The sequence below is a fragment of the Mya arenaria genome, chromosome 16 (assembly GCF_026914265.1).
Source record: "Mya arenaria isolate MELC-2E11 chromosome 16, ASM2691426v1".
Taxonomy (NCBI): Eukaryota; Metazoa; Mollusca; class Bivalvia; order Myida; family Myidae; genus Mya; species Mya arenaria.
The window spans coordinates 38664187-38684112 of NC_069137.1; positions in this window are offsets into that span (position 1 = coordinate 38664187).

The window sequence follows — 19926 nt, forward strand, 5'->3', positions numbered from 1 at the left end:
ATCCCATTGTATTTTGTCTTGCGATTGATGACCGGCTGTCAAATCGTCTAGTGGGGCAAGATAGATATAACATTCAGGGACAACTTTGCTTAAGACTTTGTATGCTCCGATGAACGACCTTAAACCGCGGACAGTTTCCGGAGGCTGACATGAAGCAAGTGTAGCTACACGGTGTGGGCTAGCAGACAAATTCCCTTCCGACCAAATCCAGCCTAGCACATTGGTTGATTTCGGGCAGATCACTGTTTTTGATGGGGCTAGTTTGATGTTACTATAATCGAGTGCAGCGAGCACACGACGCCAATTGTGAAGTAGCTGTGCAGGTGTGTCACCGCCACAGTAGAGATCATCTGCAAGCTTGCATACTATACCCTCCTGGAGTAGATCTCCCAGAATGCGGCACATGAGCTCCTCGAGAGCCGTCTCTGAGCCAGGCATTCCCATTGCACATCTGGTGTATACACGGATAACTTTAAATGGTGTAGACACTCCACAGTACTTAAGCGACTCACGGGCAAGAGGAATCTGATAGAATGCACTTTTTAAGTCCGAAACTATCAAATACTGCCATTGGCCTATTGATCTTAAAACAGACTCAACGTCAGGCATTAACGAAGGCTGTGGCTTGCTATACCGCCCTACATCAGCGAATGCGGTCACCAATCTGAATCCGCCTTGTGGCTTTTTAACCAGGAATGATGGGTTAAGATACTCGACGGTAACATTAGTATCTTCAGGTCGAGCAAACACGCCTTGTTCTTCTAGTTCATCAAATTTACTTTGAAGCTCGACAAGCTTGTCTTTAGAGTATTGCGGTACTCGTCCTTTCCTCTGCGGGGGAAGAACAGGCCCCATGTTCACTGTTGCCTTCAAAGGGCCTACTGCTCCATTGTATCCAGTTAGGTCTGGGCTGAAAACATTGTCAAACTCATACAGAGTAGTGCGAAACTTCTGTTTGGTCTCATTGGTTAGAGTGTTATCCGGGTCAAGCACAACGGTTTTTGAGTAGTTGCCAGGATTCAAATTTTTTGACATTGCTTTTGTTTCTACATGGTTTGCAGAGCTTTCATAAATAGATTCAGTATGTCTTGCATTACACACATGCTCATGTCTTCGGGTTGCTACGGGGTCACCAGTGGTATTAACGATACGAATCTTACCACCGACGGCATCAACAATTTGGGGTGACAACCAAGAGTTGTGTTCACATTTTGGCTCAACGGCAAATGATCCCTCGGGATCGACATCACCGGGGGTGTCCAATTCTACAAATGACCCAGGCCATGTAACCTGTGAAGACCCCGGAGCACGGATCACGAAGGAAACTTGAGCTCTGCGCACTCTGTGTTTAGAATCGGCATGAGAGGTTGTGCCGTAATGGACAATTTCACGATCATGTAAGACTATCTGCTGTTTTGCTGGGCGTGTTAATATATCATTAGCGGCCATAAAGGTCACACCGCCAAGAATGTCTACATCTAGGTCAGCAACTACAAGGGCATACAACTTAAACTCAAAGGCGCCCCGGGACAAAGTAATGTGTGTTTCGCCGATAATGTCTAATGGGGTAACACCATCAGCTTAGGTAGCATGTTGATTACTCTTCATGATGGGTGCGTCAATGTACTTTGCAAAAGAATGCTTGATCATACTGGATTCAGCACCGGTATCAAGCGTTATGGTAACAGGAAAGTGCCGATGAAACATCTTTATAACTGGAGACTGCTTTGTGCCGACTCTACGTGTTACCGATGTGACTGTTTCTTGAGCACTTGGGATGCTTTCAGAGTCGGTTTCCGACTCACTGTCAGAGTCGATGACTGCCATTTGTCGCACCTTCGTCATGTACTGTTTGTCTTCGTCAGGTAGGTATTTGCAGGCACTTAAGAAATGATGGAACTTCTGACGTCCGGCTTGCTTGCACAAAGGGCATTCTTTTTGCTTTGGTCTGTGTTTTGTATAACCGGGTTTATGGAATGTGGAACGAAGTACTTTTGCCTCGTTTGAAACTTGAATTTCGTCCAATAAGCTGTCAAGTGCCTGAGAAATTTCTGGTTTTAATGAAGCCAGCGTTTTTGACCGAAGCTCAGTGCCGTACCGCTGTTTTACCAGAATTGGTAAATTCTTATCAACAAGCCTGAGCCATGTCAACACAATCATATTTTCCAGAGTTGGAGTCATTTCCTCATCAGAAGTTGGGACCTCTCCATGATGGCTTATTCTACTTGCAGTAGTGAGCATGCTGTCCTCAACGAAACTGTATAGACGCTGGTAAAGATCTTCAGGTCTTTCTCCTGGTTCTAATTTAATGCCGTCAAAGTCCAAAAAATGACCGCCACTGGTTTGAAAACCGAAGTGTAATCGAATAGCCTGCCAAATGTCATTCATGCATGTAGAATTTTTTACTATGGTATTTCTGGAAATCACAGGGCAAAAGTTAACAATTTGACCCAGCATCAATTCTAAATGTGTCACTTTTTGAGCGGCTGTTCTCCGTGCCTGTTGAGGAACGTCCTCACCGTCGTCAGTAAAGCCACGAACCGGGTTGTTACTTGTCTTCTTTAACCAAGTAGCTCCATCGACCAAATAAGTAGCAAAACTGGCGTCAAGAGAAAGTGTATATTGGAGATTCTGACGCCACGACTCGAATGACGTTATAGTCTCATTCTTAGTGAGACGCCACTGCTTAGGAGCGCGCTGAGTTGCCATAGTTACAGTTTAAGTCACGAGGTGTAAGTAACAGCTCCTTTATACACTGTTGTATTTGCAAGATAAATTGTAAACAGTTACTGGTAAAAACTGCCTCGTTGGACTCCTTGATTGAGCTTATTCCGCCTCCATACAGATTTTGTTTTGTATTTGGTAGAGTGGCTAATGGAAAAGTCTTTTTAGCATCGAACAGGCGTTGTATCTTTATCCCACCGCTGCCACCACGCCAGTAAGGAGAAAGAATCACCAACGAACAATTTAACTTTATTACAGAGCCAATGGCAAAATTAACACAAAGGGAAGTAACTCATGTAACACACGGTATTCTTATACCAAATCACAATACAACTATTGGCGCAAAGTATTATCAAATGTATTGTTACATGATTCAAAGACACTGGATTCCAAAAGAAAAAGTAGAAGGAACATGCATACTGCAAATTTGCAAGAGTTATTAATATATCATATTGATTGAAAACGTTAGTTTTTTTCCCAAAAGTAAGCGCAGTTTTCAAGTTGGTGCTGGCTTCGATTATGCTTTTAATTTTACAATAAATAAATATATTGTCGGACAAGTCTAGGGTTGAGTTCTCATAAACCTGTGTAAGCTTTCAGTGAATTCTGAGACCGTTATAAGGCGGTTTCCCAGTATTTATTAATAGACAACATGTTCGACGTTGGCTTCCATTAGGCTTTGGCAATTATTAATAAATGTTAAGACAAGTGTGAGGTTTCGTGTACATAAACAGGTTTAAGTTCACAGTTTTCATTGACCGTTCTAGAGCTGTATCCCAGTATTAATCAATAGAGAACATGTTGCATTCATTTATGTTGTTGTTTCTTTGGATCACGTGTTGGTTTGTTATGTCCTCGTTTGCGGCCGTTTAATAGTACATGTAAACCACTGCTGAATAGTGCTGTAACGAGTGTGAGGTTGAGCACTAGTTTAAACCCCAAGGTAACTCCTGTTCCGCTGACCTTTTCAAGGTGGTAAACCCAACATTCATTAATAAATATAATTTGATGCAATTGTAGACCGTCTGTGTTGTTTTTTGCGTGGTACGTCTCTCGTTTAGTGGCCTTAAACGTGTGCCTATAAACAGGGAATTCGTTTTCATTGTATAGATTAATGTCAATTTTCTCTTCAATAGTGTAATTGATGATTAATACCATGAGTTTACTTTAATTGAGTACTAAAGATGTTATTTGAATAATAAAAGTGAAACAGAAGAGTGTTTTGAAATTTTCAGATGCAGTTAATTGGACATCTAAAGAAATAAAATCGATTTATTAATAAAAATACATGCGTAGTTATATATGTCCATGCTCATAAAGGCCTGTAAGGTACCTGCAAATATGCAATATTAAAACATTAAAAAATTGGAATATATCAATCAAATATTACAACATAAACCATACACAAATATAAAAAGGTCACAAGTATTCATCGTGACGGAATTTCCATTGCCAATGACAGACTTATGTTGGTACCTTACAAGTATACAAGTTTATTGGTACACTTAGCACATACATACATGTGATAAAAGGTTATACAACAGTATACTAATAACTACAATAACCAGGCTGTGGGTTGTTACTATCAGAAGGAAGAAATAGTGCGGAAAAGTGGCTACACATTTATAAAAAAAATGGAAAAACATGCTTCTATGATTATCTTACGTTTTGTGTGTTTGGAATGCCGGGTGGGTTTTTTAAAATGATTTAATATAATAGCCAAAAATTTGCCTAATTGACGAAGTGTTTGTTCATTGTTTTCATTCATAAGATATTCGAAATTAAGACAATTTGTGTTTCTTTGGAATCGCTCTGGAATTTGTTTTTTTTTCGTAATTGATTAAAAAAACTACATTTGAATAAGTAATGAAATTCGTCTCCGACCTCTCCAGAATTACAAACATTGCAAATCCTATCGTTACGTTGGACATTTGCCCATCTAAGTTTTTCAATAGGAAGATGATTGTTACACATTCTAAAATTAACTAGTTGTTGTACAAGGTAGGGTGTCAATTTATCAAAATACTGTTCATATTTATGTTCGTGTTTGTACATACGGTAATTAAGGCATTTACTGGAATCAAAGACCTTGCTATGCCATATTTGTGAGTACTGATTTTGAAGACTGGATTCTATTTTCTTTAACAACATATCTCTAGAACTATCAAACATTTGGTTTATCCATACATAGCTTAAACCACATTTATCTATAATAGACTTCACAGATGTTAACCAATTATACATTTTAGAATTATGAACATAGTCTGAGTACATGAATTTATAAAACAACGAAGAAAGTTTATCAGTATTTGATATCATATTATACCAAAAGCCAATAATTCGTTTCTTGATAACAATAGAAATGGGATATCTCCCAAGGTCTCCGTATAGCATAATATGAGGAGTACTACGTTTAACATGTAATATATTTTTCATAAAGTCTGTATGCACTTTTCTAACAGGTTAACATCTGAATACCCCCAAAGTTCGCATCCATAAGTAAGAATTGGAAGAATAGTTGAATCGAACAGTTTAAGTTGGCAATCCATCGATAAATCTAGATTTCTTATTTTTCTGTATAGACTAAATAAGCCTTTCCTTGCCTGTTCAGCTATATGTTTTTTAGCAGATGTAAAATGTCTGTTTTTAGAGAAAAGAATTCCAAGATATTTAAATGTATCCACCACCTCGATTTGGTGGTTATTTACTTTTTAATCTATTTTTTCTTTTTCTACGGAAACAATCTCCAAATACCATTATCTTAGTTTTGTCAAAATTTATATCTAATTTCCATTGTGTGCAATATTCGTTAAAAGTATTAAGCACTGAAGTCAGATCCTCCTCTGTGTTTGCAAAAAGTACTGTGTCATCAGCATATAATATAACAATTAGTTTTATATATATGTCGAAATTGACATCAGCTAAGACTAAACTTATGTCATTTTTTGTCAATAAGTAATTTCCTAGATCATTTAAAAACAGAGAAAAAAGTATCGGTGAAAGATTTTCGCCTTGGCGTACACCTCTAGCACAGGTAAAAAAAAAATTGACATCTTATTATTAACAGAAATACAAGATTTGATACCACTATACATATTTTTTTTATAATAGTTAACATTTTACCATTTATATTATAACACATTAATTTACTCCAAAGGCCGGTTCTTCATACAGAGTCAAAAGCTTTCTGGAAATCAATAAAACAACAGAACAACTTTTTATTTTTACCTTTACAAATTTCCGCTTATGTATGTAGTACAAAAATGTGGTCTACTGTTGAGTGATTTTTTCTAAAGCCCGCTTGATTTTCATTTAGAAGATTGTAGCATTCTAAGTATTTAGTTAGCCTATTGTTTATCACAGCAGTAAATACTTTTCCAACACAGCTTAAAATTGTGATAGGTCTATAGTTTTGGGGATCATCTTTATCTCCTTTATTTTTATAAATTGGTTTAATGGAACCAATTAGCCAAGATTCAGGGATACAACCCGTGTCAAAGACTATGTTAAATAACTTATGGTACAGGGGCATTAAAAGATCACAAGACGCTTTAATATATTCATTTGATACCCTATCAAGACCCGTAGCCTTGCCAGACTTTAATTTGTTTATACAAACAATAATTTCATCAATTGTAATTTCGTTGTTAAGATTATGGTATATGCTCACATTTGGAAATTCAGCTTCAACATGCTCATTTGCATCAACGTTATTAGCATTTAAGCTTTTAAAGAAATAAAAAAATTCGTCAAGGTTAACATCATCAGTCTTATTTCTAGTGTTTAAATTGTTTGTGTAATTCCAATAATCTTTAGGAGACTTACTACGCATAGATCGGATTTTTTTCCGCATGTCTCTTTTATGTGCTACTACAGATTTTCTAATGATAGCCTTGTATGTCTTCGATGACTGGACTAGATCATGTTTTCTATTAGTATTCTTTATATGATTATATATACGTTTACAGGCATGGAACTTATTTCTAGATGATCTACATTCATTATTAAACCATACTTTATTATTTCTACTAGTATTCTTACTTTTATGTGGGTAAGTTTTATACACCCCGAATGTGGTTCTGGCAGACTCTACTAAGGCGCTTTCAACAGAATTTACTATTTCACATAACTTAGTTTTATCTAGATTGCCATCATTTTTATATAGATTCTCCAAAGTATCGTCTATAGTATGCATATTGATATTATTAATAAATTCTTGCTTTTTGTCGCTATCCCATTTACGAATTTTTTCTCCATTTCCATCGTTATCAGGTGAGTTTAATTTTTCTGTGACTAGTTTAAAGTTGAGACAGCAATGAACATCAGAGAGAAGGGGACAATATTCACTTACACTAAAATCTTGAAAAAACGAAAGCGAATTGCACGATGCGATTACATAGTCAATAACCGATATATCAATGCATGTATAATGACCACTTTTGTCGTTGAAAGCTCTGCCATTGATAATAACAAGGTCGTTAGTTAGACAAAAGTCAACCAGCTGTCTACCTAGACGATTTACAGTGTCATCTTTAGAACAACGTTCAAAATTCATATTGCTGGTTCGAAGCTTTTCTCTCAAATTACTATCAAAAACATCCGACGTGTCAATATTTACATAATCAAAAATGTGCTGATCTACATCTGCAATATCCATTAAATTAGAAGTTCTAGCATTAAAATCACCCAACAGTATCACATATTTGTTATTACAATTAAACTGTTCTAATTCAGTATAAAAAGCATCAAGTAATGTTTGATTACAATATTTTGAACTATCCGGTGGTACATACACTGCACCAAATATTACCTTTACTTGTGTAACATGCAAATAACAACCTGATATTTCCACCATTTTGTATATAATTGTACTTGTATGTCCCCACGAAGTTATTTGAAAAGAAATAACTAAACCAAACAGAGCCTCTCTTGAGTCTAAAACCATTGTTCATATACTATAGTTGATGCCATGTAATACTGCTCATTTTTAAAACAGTACAACATAACGGATGCCCTGCTAAGCTTGTATACACCTACATGTATAAATGGTTATTATTTATGGTACCAACACATCTGATCTCTGAACAATGTCAAAGGTTACTGTACCAAATTACCAATAATCAACATGCGTTTGATATATATTCTATTCATGTTGTTGCGTATAATAGAACCTGAATTAGTATTGAAACGAACATGTAAATTTGATTGGAGTTTGAGTTTAATTCAAGTGTGGAAATAAAGTGTGCGTTTAGAGTGCAATTCGAGGTTGAAACAGCTGAAGCTTTTCATTAAACCCCGTGTTCAAAACCAAGTCAGGTCAATATGTCTTTATTCACTCATTTGATTACATTCATGGATGTGTGAGGTAATATCAAAGGATATGTATAGCATATATAAATAATATAAGCAGTATGTTGAAAATTGAAACCTCTTAAATATGTACGTGGTTTTCCAAATATTATCATACAATTAACACAATACGTGAATTAAGCAGATGCAAGGAATGTAACTTTTTAACGTATTTTAAGTAAAGAGGCAGGATTGATTTAGAAGATTGCGTAGGCAATGAAGACTCTGCAGGTCCTGGATCGCCCACCTGCGAAATGAGTCTCATGTGCACGTATCGGCGTTGTTACGTCACACGGCATACGTTCAGACCACAAGCACCAATCCACTAGCAGTATAAATAATAACTTAAGCACAATTTGGCATTTGTCTGCATTCAGACATCGTTCAATTTATAGAAGAATGGTATTGTCTTTGACAGCTTTTCGATGAATTTGATCACCATGGCGACCATATGCTGATGAACGTCGCAGACTCTTTCTTGGCGCTGAGGAAAAAAGGACTACCGATACGTTGGAGTAACGCACACGGATTGCAGCGTATTGACGAACTAACAGAGATCGATCAGGGCTCATTCTCAAAAAATAAGGCTATTCTCGAAAGCATTTTCTCTCAAAATTCAAAATGCCAAAATCAATACCGTTAGACTGTCAACACCGTTATACTTATAAATATCTGATGGAACACAAAATAGGTTGATGCATTATTTTTATTTAATGCATTATCAGTTTTAACACATTTGACTTGAATGTTTAAAACAAAAAAGACACATGATTAGGGTGGTACATATAAAAAAATATTAACGATATTTTGGCACTTTTTTAATTGGGGAATTTGTGGCTACGTAGCTAATAATTAAAGAAAAAAAAGTTTCAATCAATCAATCAAAATCTTTATTTCCTCCTTAAAGAAGATATGCATACATATGTACAAATATATATTTATATCTAATTTCTAAAGCATTTCAAGGAAGCATGTAAGCAATGTGTAATCTTAAAAAAAAAAAACTAAAAAACCCTACTAATTATTACAAATAACGTGTGACCATTCATAATGCCAGTTAGTGGGCATCGTCATCATACAGCAGTACAATATGTTCATAACAATTTACACACATGACAGATAGTCACTAATAAATTGGAACGACATCAGGAGAAATTCCTTGTTGTCATTATTGTCAAGCAGTGGCGCTAAAAGGTGCACACATGAGTTTCATGGTAAACATGGAATCGTCCAATTCAAGTACTTATGATACAAACTCAATGCCGAAGTAAGAAATAGCACACACATATTACATTATTAGTCCGCAATTCAGTTTTTGCTGCACATTCCCTGACAAGGTGTACTAATAATATCTGTCATGTGTTCCCGTTCCGGATAGAAAACTCCGACCCGAGGGCACCTGCGTTGCCAGGTAACGAGGCTTGCCGAGTTACCGGCTACGCAGCGTGCCCGAGGGTCGGATTTTTCTATCCGGAACGGACACACACGATATATATTTTTTCTAGCATACCTTAAATTACATTGTTTTGTGAAGAAAATACATAAGAAAGCGCGATTTTGTACATTTCACCAAAAAGCGCGTGCGATGATGTTTACTGACGTCATGACGCGCAGTAATTTGTATTCACTGCATACGTCAATAAGTTCCTTCGCTATCACGTCTTTTAAGGGTTATTTTGTTTTGTTTTTAAGGAATATTTTTGTAAAGTTAATGTTATTGGAACTCATCTATTGAAATATCATAACTATGGTTACATTTAGTGTTTAATAAAAGAAATTGAAAGTATTACGTATATAAACTTGAATTAGAACACACATATTAGTCCGCAGTTTTTGCTGCACATTCCCTGACAAGGTATACAATTTCGTCCGTGGTTTGAGCATTACAATTTTGACAAAGTGTTAAAGTGTCAAGTGGCGACACCATAGTGTTGCAACCTCGTGCATAATGTTTCTCTGAGCAGCACGACAACACGTCCTGTACACAATTGACGGAGAGATAGGTGGTTGCAAAATTATGAAGCGAGCAAAGTCAGAGTCTGTCATAATTCTGTATCTACACATTTCTGTCTCGTATGTATATACTAATTGCTTGACAGTTCTTTTTCATACATACTTACTGGGCAAATATGTCAGATCTACTAAAACATTGTTAATAACAGAATGGAGATCATATTTACAGAGTGTGTTACAAATATCAGGAATAAAACCGTACTTTATGGTAGTGTTACAAGATATGAATAACAGTTATTTGCGTATAATTTTTTTTCGACATTTACTTTTACAATCAAGGCTTAATATCTTAATACCCTGTGCAACCATAGAAAACAATGCATTTTTAGCCTTTTGTAGTCTTTCCTGAATTCATAACGAAAACTTTAAATTGGAATCCTATCTAATTACTAAGTGTTTTACATTGTCTGATTGATCTATACAAATATCTCCATAAAGGATTCCTACAACTGGTACCGACCTTTTACATTAAAAGGCCACAACGTTTGATTTGGTTATCCATTTTCCACTATTTGCAATAAAAGTACACAATGTCTATTATATTTTGGAGGTAAAGGGGGGTGTCTGCAATCAGCGCTATATCGTCTGCGAATGATGGGTTACCTGCCTTGACTGACATGACACTGCTTCCCTAGTTACTGTTCTCGAGTGTGACGAGTAGTTGATTGATGTATACTAAGTAGAAAAAAGTTGACAATACTCCTCCCTGCCCAACTGAGCGTTTAACGTTAATGGCCTTTGATGTACTTATATTTTTGAAGTAATCCTGGAAGCCGTCTACAACTTTATCATCACTGTACTTGGTGCCATCAATAATTAAATCACTGCAAATAGGGGGACGCTTCCCATTTTTGCGCTTTAGTGTTTTCCAAAATAACTTGTAGTCAAGTTCAGCAGTTTTGTTAAGCTCATTAAAGTAATTATTCTCGCTCTCGTCTTGCTTTTTCCTTTGTATATTTCGAAAGTTTGCTTTGTCCTGTTTGTACTTTCGGTATGACACATGCTCATGCCCCCTTGGGCGCCCTGCCGCCATCCACACTCTACGCACGCGCCTCACGATGGTGTGTGCGTCCTTAACCTCCTTGCACCAGTAGGGTTTAGCCCTCTTGTTAAACTTACTGACTGGCAAACGACGCGCAGGACTGTGAAGTGCTTCTGTTTCTAAAACACATTTAAGGTCACAATGTATTGAGTTTTGATAGTTTGCAATCTGCTTGCTAGTACACTTGTGCCAAGCAATGCATGGCCTTAAAGCCTGCGTTTTAGGTTTATCATGAACACATGTAAATGCATTAAATTAAAAAAAAATTGCATCAACCTATATTGTGCACCTTTAATGGAAATAACAAAACTGCAGTCCCTCTGATTTTGAGCGATTGTCAAATCTTATTCAGTGACCATAATTTACCTGAAGCATATAAAACTTCAATCTAGATTTAATTCATAAACAAACAATCAGTTTACCATACATGTTCATTTCATGCTTTTAAATGATTTATATCCTCATAAGCTCACCATTTGAAACAGCAAGTTGATCAAAATATAATTCCACTATTACATTTAGACGCATTGTAAGAGACTATAATGTTGGGGACGTATTGTGAGGCCATTTCATTAGGGGCAGGAAACAATTTGAACCCAGAACAGGACGTGACATCATCAGATAACCAACCAATATCTTAATCAGTCCATCGACCACCCAGAAATCTCAGACATTAGCACTTGTTATGTGTGCGTGAACATTATAGAAGCTGTTATTTAGTGATATAGGACTTTTATCAAGTTATTCATATATTCATGTGGCCAAAGTACATCAAACTGTGAGTACCATAATTTTTGTAGAACGTTGTTTTTCCAGCTATTTTTGTTCATTTTTCATAGATGCAAAATGTGAATATCATGTGTGATATTGTAAGATTGACAGAGAGTGATCATATGCATGCGTAACTGAATATTTCCTATACTTTGATGAAATGACTTCAGTAATTGTCTAAATATATTATGAAGCATCTATCTCTCATTAAATAGTCATTCAGTACAGCTATCTTGACTGTTTACATTCCAAATGTCATTAATTTGATAATAAGATTTTCTTTCCTACTGCTCAGGTGTAAACATACATGTATACACGGTAGATGTACTTTTAGCATCATGCAAACTTACTCTTTAGTTAGATGACGTAAGTTTGAGAAAACCCCTCGTACGCAGGTTTCGTTGTGTTCCACTATTTTCTCATAAAATATCCATATTCCGATTGTGAACATTAAATTTGGCATTGAAATAGAATAAATTGGGAATAGAAGCTGGTGGTGTGGAATCATATAGTATTCTAAAACTGTACTAAAAGAGACGATGAACATGAAGTTGTAGAGGCATTGAATCTATTTAAAGCATTTTATTAATTGAAAAAAGATCCAGGGGTAAGTGGCCAAGATGATTTGACGGAGGTAAGGAGCCAAGCAACAGCAATCAGAGCCAGCGTCCGGGAAATCGTACCAATTTCCGAAATTATCATTGTTCTCTGGTAAAGAGGGAAATGGGAGACGCATAATGGGATGCAAAAAGGTTTGAAATCAATTCCCTAGTAACTGAGAAGACCTTTAGTGATAAACAGATACTCTATAAAGTATTGGAAGAAGTGTTAGGCGTTCTGCTTGTGATACGGTTAGGTGACTGTACAGGTATAATCCTTCCAACGTTTATTACATTTCCAAGAACCCAACTGAGCTATGTCGTGGTTTAAGGCCTCGTTGGTATAGATATTTATGCAAAAAGCTACAAAAACAAGCTCAGTAGCAAAATGTTTAAACATAAACCCGGTTTAGTGGCACTGGGCAAACGCTAAAGACATAGAACACAAAATCACAAACAAGAAACATAAAAGAACAGCACAAAACTCCACAAACAGCACAGTGCATACATACTATATATATAAAAAATAGGTATTTTATCAAGAATTGTTAGGTACCGCCTTGGAACGGTCGGTAGAGCCTAATAAGTCTCCTTATTACATATAGAAAACACTTAATCAGGGCCGTTGCAACGAACTAGCTTTTAAATTTGAAAAAAAACGTTTGTAAATTGTATGATAAAGATAAATATGCAGATCCCTTAGATTGATTGGTTGTTAACGTTAATACGACGTTCAAAACGAAACAGATCACTATTTGCGTTATGTACGTAGGTTTGTAAATGTATATAAATAATTGTAAGTAAACAGGTATGTATGAATTTCTATCCAGTTGACCTCGACATTTCGTGACACCTCGACATTGCAACATTACTTTACAGAAGGAAATCGGTATTTATCGTTAAAATAATGATGTTTTTCCTTCATTTGTAGACCAAACTTCAAGTGCAAACTAAAGTAAAACGATCAAACATTCATCGCAGTACAACATGAAAGTTGTTATCATTTTAGGTATATTTCAATTCACAAAATACATGTAGTATAATGCTTACACTAGCATTTTGTCTGTCAGTTTACAAGGTAATATAAGTTTACTGCAAAGGCAATCTATGATGTATTAGGTCGTCTTACTAAACACATCAAAACCTCGAACGCATCTATTTTAAAATTTAAACAGTCTTCTTATCTTTGAGAAAATGCATTGTTTCTGAAAAAGGCAGTGGTAAAAATATTATATTAATTATATAGAGGATTGTTGATGATTTCAGTGTAAGATCGTATTTTATTTCACAAGTGGTCATGGAAAATGTGAACGACTCTTTATACAGAGTCAAGTAAAAGGGATATTCGTATTTAAACAAAACATTTTTTACAAGAACAATGTTATTATTGTCACGTGAGTGAAATTGTCCCTTTAAATGATCAGCGATGAAAGTTTTGAGTGCAGTATTAGCAATATAATCACAATTTATTGATTTGTTCAAAGAGAACAATTATTGACATCAGTTTTGGAAAGGTCTCAATGTTTTAATTTTGATTATTGGGGAATATATTTGATTTGTTTTATTAAAACACTCAATGTTTTAATTAATACAATGCAAATGTGTTTTGATCATTAAAAATACGATAGATTTGTGTCATAAACATTTGCATTTTTTTGTGGCGATTGTGAGGTAAACTTTAAAGGCAAAAAGGGTTACAAATAGATATACAAAGGTTTCTTGATATATTTTTCTTTCACTATTGACGTAGAATGTGCGTATTGTTAATTGGCGGTTTTTCAAGCGTGGACATAAAACAAACAAACGAAGCAGCAAGTTTGGATTTCGTTACATTTTGTAAATGTACAAGAATACACAATCGTTGTTTGTTTTAGAACAGAAAGTTCTTTTTGTTACGAGTTTATTTCTGTTAAACTGAATTGAAGACATAAAAAGTAAGATTCGTACAGAACAAGTTCGGATGTACGTGTTGAATTTCAATACTTACAGTTAACGTGTTAATTTTCATTAAGAAAGGAATTGATGGAAAAACGAAGTTGCAGCACAATGTTTTTTGCTTTTATTTGACTTGGCTTACTCGTGTAACTATATTTAATTTGAGAGTAAGTTTGCTTGGTACTCTTCGTCGTGGAGCTTGAATGGGGAAAAAAAGAAAAAAAAACTGAAGTGGAAATTAACTTTACACATTATATAGTTTTCTTACAAAATAATAATATGAACAATGTAATAAAGCGGTAAATACAACGCGAAGACGGGCCGATGCGTGATCACTACCTCTAGGGCCGTTACGACACACACGGGCCAATTATCAGGCGTTTTTTAATGTGTTGAAATTCCAGAAAAGTGAAATAGATGTCAACTACGATCACAATTTCTTCTTTTTGAGCTCGGTGTTCGCTAGCCAACAATCTGAAATCAAACCTACTCTGCATTGTTAGCATTCCAGTCCATTAGCAATTGTGTAAAGGTAATCGCTCATGTTTTTGGACCAAAAAATAGTTTTCCCGTTAATGCATCTTTAAACACTTATGTTATTGTTTTTTTTTCTCTAATAGAGTAAAATAACAATGACATAAGTGATTAAGTATGATATCGAAATTGCAGAAAAAGATTACAAGCATGTAGTAAAAATAGTATTCAAGAAAAACCGACACCTAAATCACAAGCCTAGCGGAACTTCTACAAAAATAATATATATTTTGACGTCTTAACAATACGTTGATACCATAACGTGCTATGTCAATCAACCAAATACGCAACAACAAAGCTGTGATTAAGTGCTTATTGGCGTTGTTAACGCTAATGAAAATTGTGGTCTTCAAAGACGATATATGAGCAAATATCAGCATATACTTAAAGGTTCCAGCTTTTGGTATCTTAGGGCGTTTTTGTTGGTAATAAGCTGGTTTCGGTTTTATACCGGTTTCACGAACTGAAAAAATAAATTCAAACATGTGCTATTTTGTAATTGCATATTATTATTATTGATTTACTCTGCCACGGTGTGATTACTTCCTATATAGACATAATTTGATATACTTAATGATTTAAACAATTAACGACAGCATTTTTAAAAACTAACTAAGAGGGCAATGTAATTGCATAAACAGTAGAAATAATCTCAACGATCATATTACAGTTATTTAGGTAGGACAATTGTACGTACCGTCACATCCGGTTTGCTTATGTCGATGCGTAACACGTGGTCATTACCTTTCGAAATGGCATAAAGGGATTGTGAGAAACTGACGCCCGCGGCTAAAACCTTGAAAAAGAACATTTGCAAATTACTGCTTAACCATGTTTTCGAGATTTTATGAGAACAAAATATGTAGTAAGTCGTATTGAATGCTTAAAAAGTTTGTAAGTGCCTAATATGAAAAGAACGCTATGAAATTCATGTCGTCGACAAGTCCACTTAAAACAACCTATACCTGCAGTTCGATCTTTTCAGTAATCGTAGGTTCGCGAAATGACAATAAAGCGTATCCATGCTCTGTATGTTGCGTCGTGAAAGATATGCCAAATTGGGTAAAGTCAACATAGAACCACGAACTACATTGCTTCCGGGCTGCGTTATACAGTGTAGCATTTACCCGCATTTGTCCAACCATCCCTGGTGAGTCGGCGTTGTTTGTAAGACGAACCTAAAATACATTTTGGTTTGGTGCATCATACAAAAGAAGTAAAGAAACTGTTAATATCCCTCGTACATATTTCAACGAAAACGCCAAATTATCAATGTGACTTTGTTTAAAGTCACAAAAGTCACATAACTGATATGCGGAAAGCATTTTTCTTTATCTTATTCTAACGAACGAACAAAGTAGCACTCCAGTGTGATATTAGTCAATGGCTAATTATCAGCGTCCAATTAACCAGTCTATCACTTGAGGAAAATTACCATTTAGATTTTCACTTTATTTATCAACCATTCTAAATGAAACGTATAAAGATTTCCCCTAAAATATGCATTCATTTATTCATTAAGCTAAACAATTCATTTGTTGAACGAAGACATTTGGAGTAACAAGATTTCGTACAATCGTAGGATAATTGACTCCTGGTACGAATCCCTCTCGATGGAGAATCTGTTCAATCTTGTAGTTGTTATAAGTAGTGCTTGTGTCGTTGAAGGAGAAACAATCGTCAGGTTTTTTTCCGTCGCCTTTGTTAATGCTGTTGCAGAATCGGTGACAAGTGCATGGATTTTAATACTTCCGGACATTAAATTATGCGATCGAATAGCTGACATGGGTATTGAAAATGATGTGTTTCCAATAATCTTAAAACGTATAAAATAAACATTTCATATTATATATGTATGATATACTTTTACATAGAAGTACTGTTACATAAGTGAGTGTTCAGCTTTTATTATTTAGTAAAACAAATTCGAAAGTGATAGTTGCATAAATGATGTATGCAAATACTTCTGGTGAAGTATCTCTACCTGAAACAAAATAAGTACGCTTTTAAAAGTACGCATGATTGCTTAAATCCGTATAAGCATTTATTAAATATAACTTTTCACTTCGACACACACTTTCTGTCTGTATTGTTACTAGACTGAATATTTGCACACAGTGTTCATGTACAATGATTCTCTAAATTTTGTTACATTTACAGTCATTATCTAATCTTACCTGATTCAGATATGACTATTACAAAAGTGAATTTTAAAGTTTAAGTGATTTCCCTTAGGCTTCCTATAGTTTCGTTTTGTATAGGTTGTCCGATATAGGGAGTTGCAAATATTTTGCAAACACAACTCTCATTATAGAACAACTATTGTTTATATGTACATGTATTTATTTCAACTTATCTGTGATTAAACATATAACGTTATTGACACGTTAATTTAATTAATAGATTGCATTATAACATATTTTGATTTACTGAACTTATGAAGTTGGTGTGTTTGCGTATTTGATATTTATGTTGTTGTTTTTTTGTGTTTTTTTTTTGGTTGTCTTGTTTTGTTATTTGTATGCATGGAATCACCTGGAAACACTATATTGTATATATATTTGTACACATGGGCTATGGCCTTCCGGATATTCTGTAAATAAATCTTGAATCTTGAATCTTGAATCTATTATAGGTAAAATCAATTTGATTTAACGCTAAAATATTATTATATGCTAATTCAAGCCATCTAAAACCCTATGATTAAAAACCATGATATCAATGTTAATTTTCGATGTATTATATAAAGTATATAGCAAATTGTGTCGTAAAATAACCTCTCGTTATGGTTCAAAAATGTGTTGTAAATTGTTTTCGTCATAAATTTGCAGTTTACACGTTCCATACACGTCGGTTTTGAAGGTGAACCTGAATCCAATAATAAACACTTCATTTTATAATGATGTATGCGACCTGATATCATGGCGTAAGAGGCCACCTTCAGTTGAGCTTAAAAACTCTTATATAAATATATATAAATTATAACCAGATTAAGTCATGGCGCCCGCGTCATAAGATACAATTGAAAACGTTATACAAGTAACAGGCTTGACCTTTAGGGCTAAAGCCAAGAGCGTATCATTGTTCAGTAACGCCATAAAGCAAGAATTAGGAATATTATGATAAGATTGACATAAAACAAACAGTTATCCAATAAAGAGGGGTAACCTTCACTTATAAAAAATTATATGAAAAACTACAGAATAAAGCTCAGTAGCCAAACGTTTAAACATAAATCCCGTTTAATGGCACAGGGCAAACGCCAAAGACATGGAACATAAAAACAAACAATCACAAACAAGAAACCTGGAACAACAGCACAAAACTCCATAAACGGCACAGTACATATATTTTTTAATAAAAGTAGGTGTGTGTATTGGAACGGTCAGTAAAATGTAAATTTACTGTGTAAAACAGTGTATGTGAATAACCTCACTCTTATTCCAACAATCCCGAATAAAGTAAAAACGTAAAAGGTTTTATAAATAGTATATATGTTATTTATGGAGTTTTGTGCTGTTGTTCCATATTTCTTGTTTGTAATTGTTTTGTGCTTTTATGTTTTATTAACTGAGATGGACTACAATGTGTCAATGTAAAATTTATCATTCTGGGGAAGATCCTTGTCAATCATCATCCAACTTAACGTGTTGGACTCATTGTTTGTTGTTGTTGTTTTTTTTCAATTTCAATTCATCCCATAACTCTGCGTCCCGCCATATTAACGAACAATATTTAGTTTGTACATCAGTTGTAAAAATCGTTATATATTTTTTTCAATTATTTCTCTCAAACACCATGCTGTCATTAATAAATGGTCAGTTGCTTATCTGTTTCTTTTCAAATCTAGGGAAATACTACAATATTTAATGGCTAAACATTACAATGGTTAAATAATGTTTAATTCAATAAACTCGGTAACGGAGAGGTGAGCAACAGGCAAAGGAGGTCAGAGTTGTTCAATCACTTTTAACATATGCTGTTTCATAAACAATCATATCATCTACGTCCAATTTTTGACCTTGTAGAATCGCACACTACTCATGATTCCTAGATTACTAAATTCCAATAGGATACATGTTGAAAGCGAGTACACATGTTTTGACTGACTTCGACGTCACTTGGACTGACACGGACGTATCTGTAGTGTAAATCGTTCCCGGAAGTTTAAGTTCCACGTTGAAATTCGGAAGGACTGAAACAATAGTATGGTGATAGAAATTCAACACTTTAATATGTTTTGATCTTTAACTTTAAACGAGTATATAAACATGCATGTTAAGCATTGCACAATGGCGGAAAATGTTATGCACTAGGATTCATTTTTTTTCAAGCGAGTATCCAAGACGAGACCAAACGTTTTACGTGCCATGATAATCGTATGGACTTGGCCATATGACTGCTGATGCAGGGGATGGATTAACAATTATGTAACCACCAAAATAGGTTGAAGGGTATTTCTGGCTTTGCAAATAGAAGGAAAGACGTACCATAGTCATCGACCGTAAACCCTTTTGAGACGGTCTTGTCCTACAGAGTAAAGTGCCTAAAGATTTGATTTTCTGCACCATCTAATCATGAACATATACAAAAATGTACAACAAATTGAACTCACCGAAAATTTTCAAAAATTAACCAATGACATTAAATCTGACTTTACAGCATAACACATTAGCTATATCTGTCAAAATTTACGTTACTCAACATTTCTGTCTTTGAATTTAGATGATATAAAACATAACATGATATAACAAAAATGTTTCATACCAACACTTTAACTTCAATTTTCCAGTTACCGAAAGCTGGACTGTTGCTCAATGTTAGCGTCTCCTCAAGCACTCCATTTGGAATGTTCAATGGTCAAACCACTTTGATTCGATTAGTTCCACCATCCAGTTTGTAATTGAAATAACATTTTAGCATTGGGATTTAGAAATGATTGTGATTATTGTTATATTT